The sequence below is a fragment of the Lissotriton vulgaris genome, chromosome 1_1 (assembly GCF_964263255.1).
Source record: "Lissotriton vulgaris chromosome 1_1, aLisVul1.2, whole genome shotgun sequence".
In the NCBI taxonomy this organism is placed as follows: Eukaryota; Metazoa; Chordata; class Amphibia; order Caudata; family Salamandridae; genus Lissotriton; species Lissotriton vulgaris.
Genome location: NC_141685.1, coordinates 1,756,613,570 through 1,756,629,188, shown reverse-complemented (window position 1 = coordinate 1,756,629,188; position 15,619 = coordinate 1,756,613,570). Strand labels below are relative to the sequence as shown.

General features: G+C 42.7%; 1 long non-coding RNA gene across 2 annotated transcripts in view; it reads right to left on the bottom strand.

The window, feature by feature from the left end:
- Nucleotides 1-15,619, bottom strand: part of LOC147751169 (uncharacterized) — a 142,824-nt gene that overhangs the window by 58,100 nt on the left and 69,105 nt on the right. For both annotated transcript variants that reach the window (XR_015299946.1, XR_015299947.1), the window contains exon 2: nucleotides 14,454-14,498. This is a non-coding gene — a long non-coding RNA (uncharacterized LOC147751169). The remainder of the gene's footprint in view (nucleotides 1-14,453; nucleotides 14,499-15,619) is intronic.

Below are 15,619 nucleotides of genomic sequence, written 5' to 3'. Positions count from 1 at the left end.
ACTGCCCGCACTCGTTGGAAGATACCTAATAAAGTTCAAGCCAAATATCCTATTTTCGATTTGTATTGCTTGCTCCAATTTCTTCCCTTCCCCAGCCGCATGATCATCAAGTTCATTTAGAGTAGCACCAAGTTCTAATGCTAATGAGGCCGCGCCTTCTCTGAGATGCGACGCTTGTTGGATGGTGAGAGCCCAGCACCTGATACCGGAGTTGAATGAACTTTGGTTTCCAATTGTAACCGTTCGGAGATGATATGGAACTTTGGACGTTTACTTTACAGGCCAGTAGCACGCGGTCAGTAAGGCTCTTATCGGGCTTAATTGGCTGAACCCCACCGTGGTGTAGCAAGGGAGTCCAGGGTCCTCTGGCAAGCTGGGAAAATAGAGCCCAGTTGATAGACACATTTGGGTAGGAAAATACACCCATACATGGAGTCTTGTGGACCCCTCACACCTCTTGGCCCCGTCCCACTGTACCTACTGCGCTAGCAATAGATAGAGCCCAGGTCAAGCACATGTCCTCCTGCCTTTGAGAGACATCCATGACTTTGAAAATGGCCCCTTTCCCAGATGCATCTGTCTACTTCTGGGGCCTATATGTGTTCAAACAGTGCACCCTCTAGTTCTTAGCCTATAACTCCATATGTTCAATATTCAAATGCTACTCCAATGCAGGATTGACTCATGTATGAATTAATACGAAGTTATGATGTTTCTGAGGTGGAGAAAGGGGTGCTCCAAGAACAGTGACACAGCACAGGAAACCTATCATCTCTCTCTCTTAGCAAAGGAAACCTATCGCTTCTCTCTTCTCTGATAAAATCTTCAATTTGAGTTTTGTAAAATAGAATGGGGAAAAAAAACTCCAACTCAATTTTTAAAGTGCAGTCTTTCCCAAAGTCATGGAAACTATGAAGGATGAATTTCCGCTTTTAACACCCCAGCACAGCAACTTCTGAGAGCCACAGATCAGCAAGACTTGGAGGAGGTACACCATGACATAGATGAAAAAAATGGTGAGGATGCAAATCAAGCTTTCCGCATACACCTGGATGCAGATTATTTCGAGCACTTTCTCAAGATGGTCGGTGTTCTGTCTTCTTCGACCTATTCAAATTTGTACAGTGTAGCACTGATGCTAGAAATACATCTTCTAAATATTGTATGTATATGAGGAAATGTTGAGCACTTTAGGCTGCGGCGGACATGCATACCGCTTTGTTGGTGCGTTGCAGTGCCATCATGAGATTGAACAACGCTCCTGTCTAATTTGGGACCATTTATGCTACCTAGTTTATTTTCCATTTGGGTGGTGATATGCTGGCTTCCCATCCCTCTTCTAGTTTACCAGACCTCCACTGCAACTATGGGGCGCATGCATCAAGGGATTTTGTGATCGCAAACAGCGCAATTCACAAAAATCGGCCATTTGCGATTGCAAAATGGCCTTTTGCGATACATGAAAGTTTTTGTGATGCGCAATTTCGGGAATAGCATTTTTTTGCGATTTCCCAAATTGCGATTGCATTTAAGGAATCACAATTTGCAATTCCTTAAATGCAATGCTAGAAGCACTTTGAAGTAGCGATTTCACTATTTGGGTCTGCAAATTACCAAGAAATTAAGCTGGTTGGTAATTTGCAAAAACTTTGAAAAATGCACGAAAGTGCATTTTTCAAAGTTTCATGTTACACACACAATTGCTTTTGGGGCATGTGGGCGTTCAACATGGGTGCACAGTACAATATCAGGGGTGCAAAAGGGTGTCCTTTTGGCACCCGTGCACCCTTGAAGTTGCGCATGCAATTCCTATGGGCCTAAGAATGAATGAGAAGCCATTCCTTAACCCCTTCCATGCTGGGCCGTTTCCGCCGCTGTGCGGTAAACAAAAGAACAGGGCGGGGCCGTGACTAACCCCAGCTGTCATCAGCACACGAGCGCCGCAGAGCGTGACGGCTGGGGTTCGTCACCAGCCTGGAAGGGGTTAATTGCAACTCGCAATTTGCAACTCGCAATTAAAAGTTAGGAATCACTATTTTTTTTTAGCAATTCCTACATGTATAGGCTTTTGTGATTACTTCATTGCAACCTTAATAATCACAATTAAGCAATCGCAAAAGCCTACCTTGATGCATGTGCCCCTAAGTTTCCAAGGTTCAGGCATATCCGGCATTCCAATGGAGCCCACTCTACTGTTTTTGATAGGACGAGGCTTGCAGTAGTCCGCTCAAGCAGCCCAAATGCCAGGTGATGGGGTTGCATGATAGCCTATAACATGGCTGAGGGCAAAATCTCTGAGTGAAACTGATTCCGCCATTTTCTTTGTTTCTCGGTGTACCTGTTCGTGCCTTCAAGTGCAAACTGGTGCACATAGAATCCTGGGCCTTTTCCTAGCACTTTGGATCTGTCTCTCATTTCCTTTTTTAATTGACAGTAAACATATACCGTCTTCTTGTGCCTGTATCCAATTTATTTTGTGTCTGTGAAGATTATGTCGGTATTTTTAGTGAACAAGGAGGCCTTTGTTTTTGTTAGTCCCAGACATCACGAGGAGAGGAGCCCTCGTCATTGCCTTGCATTTCAACAGCAGACAAGTAAGTGGCCTTAATCACTTTTTGCTCCCCTAATGATTCTGCGAACATCTTCAAAACATTTTGAAAGTTTGCTGTTGTACAGTTCCCGGGCTGTGCTTCCCGGAGCTTTGGTTTGCGCTTTCATTATCCGAAATTGCCAGCTCATTTAGCTCATAATTATGTTTTAATGAACTGGCGTCCGCGGTGCCAAATGTAGACCGAATGAGATGGGCATTCATCCCTGTGAAGGGTGCCTCGTGATGCCCTAAAGATATTGAACGAATTCTTCTTGTTCTGCTTCTTGGGATTCTCCGCAGATGCCCTGCTATGAACATAGTTTTTTTCTTTAACAGAAAAAAAGAGAGATACTGTGATCTTGTTGCTTTTCGAGAAATAATTTGAGAACTGGCTCATCTTGGCATGACTTCTCTCCATGGATGAGATCTAGTTTTAAAATGTGTTCAAGATCCAGCAGAGTTTGCAGAATGATGGTACATGTTGTGTTTATATCCTTGAATGATTTATCATAGAACACTGTGTCTGTAAAATCACGAGACTCTTTATAGGTCTGGCATTAGCCAAGACTTTTTGAGTGTACTAAATTATACTTTATGCCTGATAGGGGCTTTCAGCCAGTTCACTTCGTCCATTGTGCCATCCATTACACCACTTAAACCATTGGCTAGCTTCACATGTGACAGCCATTCTGCTCTTTCGCAGGGAGCACCCTGGTACACAAAGTGGTCCCAGTCATTGCCAGGGGCTACAATGCCTAAGTGTGCTTTTTGAGACCAAGAAAATTGTTTTGCTTTTAGCTATAATCTTTTTCGCTATCGTGACAAGTCCCTGGCAGCTCGTCCAACAATAACATTTTATAAAATCCCATCACAAAACAAGTATTGACAAAGCTAAAAGCTTGCCAGCCACACCCAGGCCGACTGGCTTTGCCAATGCTTATTCTCTTATGGTACGCAGTAAAGAGCAAGGCTTTGAGCTTAACATTTGGTTGTGCTATTTAAATATTGGGTGTTAACGAGCCAATCCTCTCATTATGCAAACATTGTTGGCAAGCATTCATGACCATGGTGAGCTGCTTGCTTGGGCTGAATGAAGCAATTGCAGAAAAGAAAAGTGTTTGCATTAGACATGGTCTATTTCTATGTCCCTGCCAAGTGATATGCTGCTAACCACCTGGCTGATCAGTCTTAAACGAGCTGTTGGACCATTTGGTGACCTTTGTCCAGGCATGGCTTTTTAGACAGCAGCGCCTTGCATTTTGGGAGTTGTATTTGATCATTTCCCCATAAGAAGTATGGAATGCAAAATAGCTATGAAGACATGAGAGGGAGAGCACTGTTGGTGGATGAAGTAAAATAGGAGTCTCTGTCGATGGAGATTCATGAGGTGGGATTTCAAGGGTACAGAATGGGCAGGCAAGTGATCCCCAATAGGCCGGCCGACCTGTACACATGCAGTCCTGCCGGAGCTCGTGCAGTAGTACTGCAGTGGGCAGGGATATAAGAGAAGTGGGAGGAACGTCTCTGCCCAGCACTAATCACTTGCCCCCAGATTCATCATTGTCATGTTTTGCGAGTCCTTAATAGCGATTTTTAAGGAATCGCTATTAAAGACTCGCAAAACGGGATTCATGTAGAAATCGCAATATTTATTGCTATTCCTACAGCTTCCTTATTTGCGATTCGCTAATTGCTAATCGCAAATAAGGAATGACTCCACATTCATTCCTATGGGCCTAAAGGCCAAGGAAGCGATTTCAAGGGTGCCAGGGTGTCCAAAGGACACCCTGTAGCACCCCATAAATGGTAATGTACACTGGTGTTGCGCACACACAATGTCCAAAGGACATGTGTGTGTGTAACATACAACTTGGAAAAATTCAAGTTTTTGCTATTTACCATGTAGTTAGACTTCGCGGTAAATAGCGGCCCCAGATTGCGAATTTGCAATTTTTAAATGCAATTCATCGCAATTTAGCGATTTCTATAATAGCGATTTTTGCATTTGGGATGATGAATCCCAAATGAGAAATAGCGCTCGCAAAGGTGCGAGCCGAATTTCCTTTGATGAATCTGGCTATAAGTTATTAAAAAAAAAATATCAATTCTTTAAAGAAGTTGACAGCACATATACATTCACAAGAAGCAGTTGTCAAGTGAATTAACTCAAGAGATTGCTTTGAAAGAACCATTTCTTTAGGTTATTTGGCGTACAGTACGCACCGCGCCCATATTCAGATTTATAACTTGCCAAACTTCGACAACATCTTCGGAAACGGTGAAAAGCTGCACTCTCTAAGATTGAAGGTGATTTATTATTCCATTCTAGTTTACTCTCCCTAAAGGGACGGTGGGTCACATGTTTGTATATAGAAACATGGCCAGTTGAGAGAGATGGGAGATGACAGGCTGATAGCTAGGTACAAAAGTTTCTGTAAATTAACCAATTTCTAGTTCCTTTAGTGTGACTGGCACATAACTATTGGTCAGATTGCAAAGGCTGGCGCCCTTCACCCTAAAGTGAGATATTGGCATTTAATTCCCAACATTCAGAAGGTACCCGGAATGACCAGAATACAGCACCCCAACTACCTGAGCCCCAGTGACACAGGATTCACATGTGGTTCCTGGACTTTCAAATCCATGCTTACCCCACCACAGGAAAATACTCTCCTGTGGAACAAATGAGTGATGAGGTGCACTTTATAAATGAATATGACGTACAGTACCTTGGGATGTAGATTGCAGTACCTTTTATTAGACCAATGAACATGTAATCCAATCTAGAATACTCGGGGCTGTGCATTTGACTGACATGGAAAGAAACAACTTTTGATTGGTAGTAAAAGAAAGATTGCTTCTTTTACAAGCAGGTGACTGAGCTTTTGGGTGATTGTAACCCGGGTATCCAACAACCGTCCAAGTACATAGTAGTGCTAAGTTTACTGTTCACTTGGTTACCTGAAGGATGAGTCATGGGTCACCTGAAAGGCTGTTTTCTAACCCAGAAGTGAGCATCTCCAGGACCATAAGCCTTTTCAATAATTAAAGGCCTTCTATGGTTAGATTGACCTTTGTTTAGACCAAGGATGACTTTAATCACAGTGTTTTTGGGCAAAATGTAATTGGTAAATTTTTCTTAGTTCCTCAAAGGACTAATATTTGTATTTCCTAATTGCGGCATGATCAAGACTCCGGCTTAGAAGACATCCAGTAAAATTTTAATTGTGAATAATAATTTTAACAAGCACATAGATTTGAATAAGGCTTTCGAACTAATGGTACTTTCAAATAAATAGTCGAAAAATAAGACTTGTTATAGAATTTTTAGGAATTTTTTTTTTTTTTTCTTCCAATTGCCAAATGTACTTTAAGTGTCACACCCAGTGCATTTTTGACATACTCTTCTTAGGTTTCCTAGTTTGCTTCCCGGTCATGGTGCACACACGTTTATGTTGGGGATAAAAGCATCATTAGTGAAGGTACTTGTTCTTAATCGCATTTCATTTGAGATACATTAATAATCTATGAACACCTTTGGCTTTTCCTACGCAAAGGATGTTCCCACACTGCTGAAAAGGCCCGGTATAATGTTTCACATGACAATAGGAATAGCAGCACTAGGGTTGACCGCACATGGTTTCAAGGTTTCAGCTCTAAATGATAAATGCAACCCTTTTGAATTAGTCATTTCCACGCTCAGCGTTTCTTTCGGTTCATCTGCTATTATCCTATCGGTATACAGTGAACCTTCATAGAGCATAGTTAATATTCCATGTATGAGGACACTTCTGTTTTATTCTTAGTCATTTATCAAAGATCGATACAAATTCGTAAAAAATACATAATTGCTTTCCTCATAAGAACCCCATAGAAAGTGACAAATTAAGAAGTGTAAGGAAGTAATGTCAATTGTTGGTATAATTAGCAGCCCCAGCTAGGGAGATGGTGCAACCCCACGAGCAGGGTCGGATTGGGATCACAATTCGGCCCGGGCACTGACGAAAAAAGTGGCCCACATTCAAGAGGCGTGGCCCATATTTAAGGGGCGTGGCCCACATTCAAGGGGCGTGCCCTTTCATGAAACACCATTTGCACAGACAAGGAATGAAAGTGGGAGGATACTGTTCTTGCACACGACACAGGGCCAAGGTGACTATGGCCTACATGCTGAGCAACTAAAAAAAATAGCAAGGCCCCTTTTTGTCACAAAATTATTCCAGCCCTCCAGCACAGGAGCACCTGAAAAGCAGCAAAGCCCCTCTTATTACTAACCTACTCAGCCCTCCCCAGACCTTCAGCTCAGGAGCACATGAACAGTGGTAAGGCCCCTGCAATTAGGAAATTAATCAACCCTCCAGGCCTTGGGAAAATGTCCTGGCAGGGGAGCACAAAACACAGCTTTCTGGGTCATCCCAGGTAGCCAGGTAGCCAGGGGGGAGGCTGAGGTGAAGCTGGTGCATGGGAAGTGCTTCCCAGTGTGTTCTGGCAGTTTGAGTGTTTACCATTTACTGTAGTATTACCCTTGTACCTGTGTATGGTACCCTTTTGTAACTTGCACAAGTCACTTTTCTCTTGTAATACACTGTTTGCTCCTCTCACTTTTGTTTGCTTTAGATACTTGCACAAGTGCCACCATTGCCTACGTAACGTTTGTTCTTGTGCGTTCTTGTGCTGGAGTGTCTGCCATTAATTGCAGTATTATACCTCTACTTGTCCTTTGTACGCTTTTGTAACCTGCACACATGTCACTTTTTCCTCCTGTAATGTATCGTTTGCTCCTCTTGTATTTTGGTTGCTCACTATTGTCACTTTTGATTCATGTAACTTAACGTTTACTTTTGTAATTTGTCCACTTATAATTTTCTCCTCATGTATTATTGCTGTTCCTAGTGTGAAGCGCTCTGACACCTTTGGTAAAGTCAGCGCTATATAAAATCGCATAAATAAATAAATAAAACAAAAAAATTCCAAACATCACCAGGCCCCCCACAGCAAGACCCATTTGTCCTCGCCCACTGTGCCCTGAATGTGAAGGGCTGTGGGCGAGGTGTTAAGACTAACACCGTTTCTGGGCTGCATGGGCGCCAGGGGGCCGAGGTGCAAATGGCTCAAAGGCCTGAGAAACACCTGGCCCCCAGGGAGGCCGATTATTGCAAACAATCACCCTTCCCCAGCCCAGCCTCAGCTTGATTGCTTGGCAGGGCAGGGGTGAAGGAGAGCTGACAATTGCTGTCCGGCCGCACAGCGAGGCTGCTTTCATTTTCTGTCTCTGTCTCCATGCACTCTGTGGACCGTTTTTTTTTCTCCCCTTTCCTAGTCCACTCTCTGTGGACTGGGACAGGGGAGAAAAAAACGGCCCACAGAGGGCAATGAGGCACCGGCCCTTCGGCCCATTCCCGAATGCCCGCCTTGCCAATCCGCCCCTGCCCACGAGGATGTCGGCAATGAAAACACCTTTATGTATTGTTTTGTAAACTTACATTTTTTCAGAATGTATTCACCCATACGCAATGAAGCTTACTTGATCAGTAGCGTCACGAAACTCGAGGGGGGCCTCCCATACCCTAGACCCAGACAGGAGCGCCCAGCCGCCACTTGTGAACAGTGCCTGAGGGGGCACCCTGGAGTTCAGGCCCCCTCTCCGCACTGAAGGGGCTACGGGGCCACTGTATTGGATCTATGTGTGCTATATCTGTCCCCAGGGTGTTTTTTTCGATATTTTATGTCTGTCTCTAGTAAATTAGCCAACAACAGCATACTTGGACACCAACCGTCCAAATTTACTTAACAATTAACCCCTTCATGCCCTACCCAAGCCCGTCTTTAAATACTAACTTCTCAAATTGCTGAACGAATTTACGCCAAATCACAAAAGCATGCTTTCTGAGTAAAGGTCTAACTTTTTGACAAACTTGGTGTCATTCTATTTTCTGTAATCAAGAGCAAAGATTCCTACGGGAATTAACATTGGAAATTGCCTGTTAGCCCCCTGTCCCCCCCGAAACCCTGCTTGATAGATGAGCACAAAACTTCCTATGAAGGAGCCAAGGTGGATGAACATTTTTTGGAAGATTTTGTACAGATTTATCAAACCGTGTCAATGTTATTAGCAAAACACAAACACTCTTCCTATGGAAGATCTAAACTTATAACTCTAACCTAATTATACATAAAACGGGGTGACTGCCACTGTGCAATAAATGTATCTTGTATGTGTACTGCTCGACTTCGCTACATTCATTTAAATCTATTACAAAGGGTATTTGTTTGGCCTGTTCTGCTCTAACGGATCTTTGCCACCACCACTTTAATCGAGCAGACAGTCCTCCATAAAAAACATCGAGAGATGAAGACATTTGTAATTTTTGTTCTTGCTGGATTGTTAACTTTTATTTTTTAAATACTTAGAAACTGTGACTTAAAATATAAAAGGAAAAAATAGCAATGAACGTAATAGCGGGCCAGGTGCTAGGCCTTTACGGAGTACACTGTCAAAGTCTTTTGTTTCTTCATAAATATTTACATATGTTTGCATCAATGTAAGATTACTGGCCCAGCATCGATCTACTTGTGCTGCGTCGGTGCATTGGCCGACGGCAGCACTACCTCCCCAGTGCTGCGCACGACCATTGGACGTCCATTCAGCACTGGTTCCAATGGACAGCGCAGCACTGGGGAGGGATGTTTAATAGCATCTATGAGGTTAATTTTCAACTTGCTATGTTGGGAACACGAGCCTTCTAGATTGATCACCTCGAGCTGGTTACATACTAACAAGCAGATCGTGGTTTGTGATGGATAGCCAATAAGGGTTTCAGTCACTCAAGTGACTACTGCAAACCATAGTCCATCACATACATCATGATGATGGACAATAAATATGGCAAACTCATGCCAGTTTTGTTGCTCCTATATATGACTCCTATCAGTTTTTCCGGAATAACTTTGCCGTACATTTTGATGTTATGGAAAATGAGTAGATCTCATAATGAATTACATCATAAAGGATGGCCATCCACATGCCTCTTAATGTCATAGTAGCTTCATGACTACACTTGTTTTGAGGATGACCGCTTACTTGCTGCTGATGTTTTAGCTGTGTAGCATTAATTGCTTCTTACGCTCTGTTGTAGTTACTCCTTTTCAGTACGCCCCTAATGTAGAATTCTCATTTGATGATGTACGTTTCTTGCTGCGCCTATGTTATGCAATACTATTGACTAAACACTTTATATGCAATATGTGTGCGCATTATTTAGTAGTAAGGGTGGACTGGCCAAGTATGGCTCGAGCTGAATACTGGGCTCAGCCTCAGTGCTTGTCACTTGGGGACTGTCGATCCCAAACAGGACCAAGTCGAGCATCTCGGGCACTGCGCTTTTCACTGACTAATGGTTTTAAAAGCCGAAACTAGCCAGACCCTAGACAGCAGGGCGCATGGCATCTAAAAAGGTATTTTTTAGGTCTCGCCTACTCACCGCGCATGCGATGCATAGGAGACCTTTAGCCGTCGTTTAGCTCTTTTTCAAAGCACATACTTGTGCTTGTGGCCGCATACAGCTTGTGGGAGTGCGCAGCTTCGTGCCACAAGCACAAGAATGTGCTTTGAGAAAGAGCTCTTCCAGGTGCGCACCACTCGCGGGTGCACCCCTCTGCCTTTCTCTCCCACTGCAGCCTGCCCTCCCCGCCTCTTCACTCCACTCGTGACCCAACACAGCCTTGGAGCTTGCGTTTGCGGCAGCCTGGCTTTCCTCTCTTGTTTTCTTTGCATTGTTTCTAAACCGTCCCATATTTCTCTGCATAAATGCTTCTTAAGCTGAGCTTTTTTCCAAGAAAATATCTGATATGTTCTAAGTGTGCTGACATCTACTTTAGCAAGGACAACTTCTGCCAGAGCAAATATGGTCTTTTCCTGTAAGGGATTTCTGTGTCATTGAGAGGGGAAAGGCCCCTCCCTCCGACACCCACACAACGTCCTTGGAAAGTTGTCTAGAAGCTTTGCTGTTCGATTTTCGGCAGAGAAGGCAAACGCAGCGTCTGCATCAGTACAGGAATCGGTGCAAACGTTTTTATTCACACAACTGTTGCAGCACGTCAAGTGAAGTTTTTGTGTGCTTTATTCTCACAGAAGAAGGAAGCTTGAATAATTGGCACTGAACGTCTGATAGCTGAAACACAGCCACCCGTTCCTCCACCAGGGGCAGGTGGAGCATGTAAAAAGTTGTATCAGCCACAGGAAAGCCTGTCCTCACTCCTGAAACTCTCTCAAGTACCCAGAGCCCAGACCGCACCCTGATTTAGCCGCACACTCTAATGCCCACTTGCTAAGAGCAGCTGGTAAAAGTGAGTGTAATGTACGGTGACCACCTCCTTCCAGAGACACTATTTCCACTCCCGGACTTTTGTGTGATAGCCTAATGAATTATGGGTATTGTAGTCTTGTTAATCTTCCACTGACCTAATTACACTAACACAACTAAAATTCAGTGGTTTGTAGGTGAATAGTTCAGGACTGGCAATAGTGTCTGCTGTGACCTACAGTGCGGTAGCCACCCTATTAGTAGTATACTTTTCATCCTCTGCCTAAGCACATTTCTTAATCTGCTCCATTATTCTAAATGTTGTATGCTGGATGTGTTTATTGTGCCAAAATGGCTTCTTATGTCATCTTCAATGCAAGATGGTGCACACCTGAAATCCGTAAAAGTGCACTCTCTTAATGCTTTATTTTAATAAATATATTAAGGGTGATCACCAACCTCTAGTTCAGTGTGGACACTTTTTCCAGTCCTTGTCTTCTGTATAGTAGCCTAATGCATCTAGGTGTTGTAGTCCTGTTTTGCTTTCTTTAATCTAATTATGCTAACACACCTAGAATCATTGACTTGTAGGTGAAAAGTTCAGGACTGAAGGCAGTGTCTGAATGGCATAAAATGAAGTGTTTACTTTATAAGAAACTTACGCGAATCATGGTCATAATGTGGAACCTTCAACAGGTCCCACGGCCCACTGCCTACTCTTAAACAAGCATTAGCATAGACAATAGGTCTCGCATTTGGGACCTTATAAGTGTTTAGCCATGCAACAGTTGATGTTGTTGCACCAAGGTGCTGCATAACTAAATACTTATCAGGTCACAAAGGCGAGAACTATTGGCTATGCCAATGCATGTCTGCTGTGTCTGTCAACAGCTAAGCTGCAATTTCTTATTACTCAATAAAGACCTGTAACCAGAGAACAACTTCTGCCAGCCATGGAAGGGGTCCTCTTAGAATCAATGTGAGTATTGTCCCTGAGGTTCAGACCCTCTTCCTCTTTACTGTTTAATGAATCTGGGAAAGGCAGGGGTTTTAATTTTAAAATAGTCTTGCATTTTCCCTTAAGTTTGGCATTTTACCCACATTTATGTTAAATTAACATGTGATACTTGTATTTATGAACATAGTGTTCTAATTTAGGGCATGAAAGAATTGAATTTCATGCCCTAAAGCATGGTCCTTTGGTGGTAATTAAAAGGGAGAGAACAGGAGATACCCATCCAGTGGACCAACTACAAAATGTGTGCACAGGAAACTGATTCAAATCCCCGCTTCCTCAAGTAATCAACTCCTGCAAACATATGCAAATCATTGTTTATGTTCCGCGTGCCTCATTTTGTTTGAGTCGGAGAGCACCTTAAAACAATGTAGTACCAGATTTGTGCTATATAAAAACCTCACTCGTATGTTATCAACAATATTGATCATGTATGCTATTCACTTGACGAACTGATAATATCTTGGTGTGCTCAGGGCACTGGATAGTGATATGGTTTAATGTACTAACGTGAAACCCATGCATTCGAGAATTTTTTTTTCTAACTTGGAGTGTTTTCATGTGTTTCCTTGGTGCATGCTATGTTATTCATACAGTAAGTCTTTTGTTTGCTCAGCTCACCGCTGGTTCAATATTGTCCCTATGAATGTATTGACTTGTCCACCTCTATGCAGTAGGCAGTTAACGAGGAATTGGGCATATTTTCTACTCTTGCCCCCCATAGCAGCTTTGTATACATTTTTCCTACACTCTTGATGGCAATGGGAAGTGCCCTCCATTTCTGCCCTGTGTCTTTGTTTCATAGACTGGGAGATATAGGCAATGCCTCACAAATAAGACAACTGCTACCTGTCCCAGTGAAATGTAGCCTCCTGCTTTGACATAAAACCACAGTTTTCAGATTCGACCAATTTGTGAGAAGTTTCTTTGAGATCAGGAAGTGTGAACATCCAAACGGGCGTAGCACCTTCTGTACGATTCTCACGGAGTCCCCCATGTTCGTGTCACCTATTTATATGGACCAATCAGTGCCAAGAGTGGTCACAGACGCGTGTACTTAGAGATGAATGCAGGTGATGTGGACCCAGAATGTGTTCCCTTTAACTCAAGTACTCTTGGTTTGACTTCTGCACTTACTTTAATCTTGAATGGTTTGAAATCATTGGAGCAATGCAGCTGTATCTATCACCCCTCAGAGCTCTTCTAAAGATGTCCATCAATTAACCTTTGAAAATGATCTGTATTCCTTTTATACAAAGCAGCCTTTCTGCTCCGGGCTGAGTCGGATGGAGTGAAGTTTGTATGCACACACGCAAAATCTGAGGCTGGCGGGGGAGGGTGGAAAAGAAGCAATCAGCAGAGGGCTGAAAGAAAACAAGATACAGTCGCACGAGAAGGAGAGGGTTCTTCAGGTTGGAATTGGTTCCGTAAAGAAGATAGTTTCGCCATTTTGCAGAATTATACGAAATCGCAGAAGTCCTTATAGAAGAAAATCCTGAATTGGGATCACCAGTGCAGAGAATTTATACAGTGTGCCCGCCTGCAACATTGTGCAAGTCCTCCACCACATTAGCATTTTACATCCTAAGCACGCATTGCATGTATTCGCATAATTTAGTCAGTGAGCGAATGGGAATGACCTATTTCCAAGTCATTTAAAATCATTATTGGCTTTAAACCGATTATGGCTCATCTCCTTGATACGGGCCAGTGCTTTTTCTGTGGATCTATCAAAATTATCCTGAGTTTACTGGTCCTTCAGAAGTGATGGGTTTTCGGTGCTGAATATTCTAGAGGCCCTGGTCCTATTTATAGGAATCCATTTACCATGAAGCCTGGTTTGGCGACAGAATGACAAATGTGTCCCTTTGTGCCCAGCGCAGAATTAATCATTAAACAGGAATGCGCCAATTAAAGTCTGTTTTTCACACTTTGAAATTTTGGCTTGGTTTCAGATTCATGCCAGCCCTTCATTAATTAGGGAATATTCAGGCATGGTCAAGCTTCATTCGCCTGCTGCAAAATCATGTTTTCAGCATCGCCAAATGTATTCCTGAAACCGTTTTCCATCAGTCATACAAAGTTCATTATATAAATACATCACAAATACTGGGGAGAAAACAAACTAAGCACAGTACATCACAATGCTTAAAAAGCCCAGTGAAGTGTTCATAGTTCAAACCTAACTCATTGAGACAGGAAAAATCTCTATCTGTGACCAGCAGTGAATGGCCACCATAGACGAACAAGTATTGGTAAAGACAATAGGTCCCACCAGGGATATAAATACATTGCCAATGGCTCTATCCATGCTGTACAGCATCCCCGATGCTATGCAGCATAGCTTTTAAAAAAGAAAAAGCAGCGCGCGGCTAACTGCATCATTTTGTAGGTGCGTGCACCAAGTATGCGTGGGATAAACACATATGGAGTAGGGAAGCAAACAGGCAGCGAGCGTGACAGAGAGGGAGACCTATACAAATGAGGCAGCAGGAAAGCACACACAGTGTCGTAGAGTGCTGAAACAAAAAGAAAAAAGTAGTACCTGAAACTGGAGCGGTGGAAGGGCACAAGTAATGGGTCCAGGCTTCTGGGGAGGGACAAAACCAAGAGGAGGAAGTTAACACCACATGCACCATCAAATTAGAAGCAACCAATAGAGAGTAACAATAAAGCTAATGAAAGGTAAATAATGGGTAGGCTCAAAGCCCACTGTAGTCTAACAAAATGCCTTATAGTAGACCGCACATGCACAGCTGTCGGCGAGACCAAAACAGATCATGTTCAGACAGAAGCTGTACCTCTCCAAGATGTTAGAACATAGTTTAGCATTTAAAGAAGACTGGCTGCTTATTTTGCAAACCCCACTTTGAGCAAATTTGGTCAGAATTTGTTTTAATAAATAAATTATGTCGTTGGCATGTTCAGGGCTGTCCAGTTGGAAACTAAGCTCCAAAAGGACAAAATCTAGCTGGCCGTTTCTATTTTTCTTCCAAGAGCATTACATGTATGCACCAAATTGCATGTCAGACAGCTTCCCTTCTATGGCCAACATGTTTTCCATTCTGTGAAGTACAGAAATTTACTTCAGCGATTTTTACTAGCTCATTTGTAAGACTAACTCGAAGAAATGAGTGTGAATTAGCAAACATGTATAACATATATGTTTAGGATTTAGTCTAAATTTTGGATGCTGTAAGCCCAATTTCATGATACATGTTCTAGCAATAATTATCAAGTAGAATAACAATTCAGATTCAATTACTGCACTTTGTGTTTGTTCTGCAAAAAACAATCAACTTCATGGCTTACCTGGATCTGTTCTTGCATTATGTAGCTCATTATCTCTCCCATCTCTTTTCGATTGGTTTGCAGTCTTGAGCAGACACGCTCGGAATATGAACCTTAGAATTTCCTGATCCTACATGAATCGAGCCATCTAAATTCAAAATCTAGATCTGAGGCTAAACCCAGCTACACATAGTAATGTTTAGCCTCTCTTTTCTTGATGTACCTAAATCTTTAACTCTGGCGAAGTTAGAAATACTCCCCTTATGAATTGGCAATTTCCCCAGTCTCTTTTTGTGCTCAACTAAATGACCTAAGGAACAATCTAATTGTTGTTTACTGTAACCACACGAGGAAAGAGCAATACCTTTATCATTAGGCTACATAGAAGAGTGTAAATATAATCGGACTGTAAGAAAACAC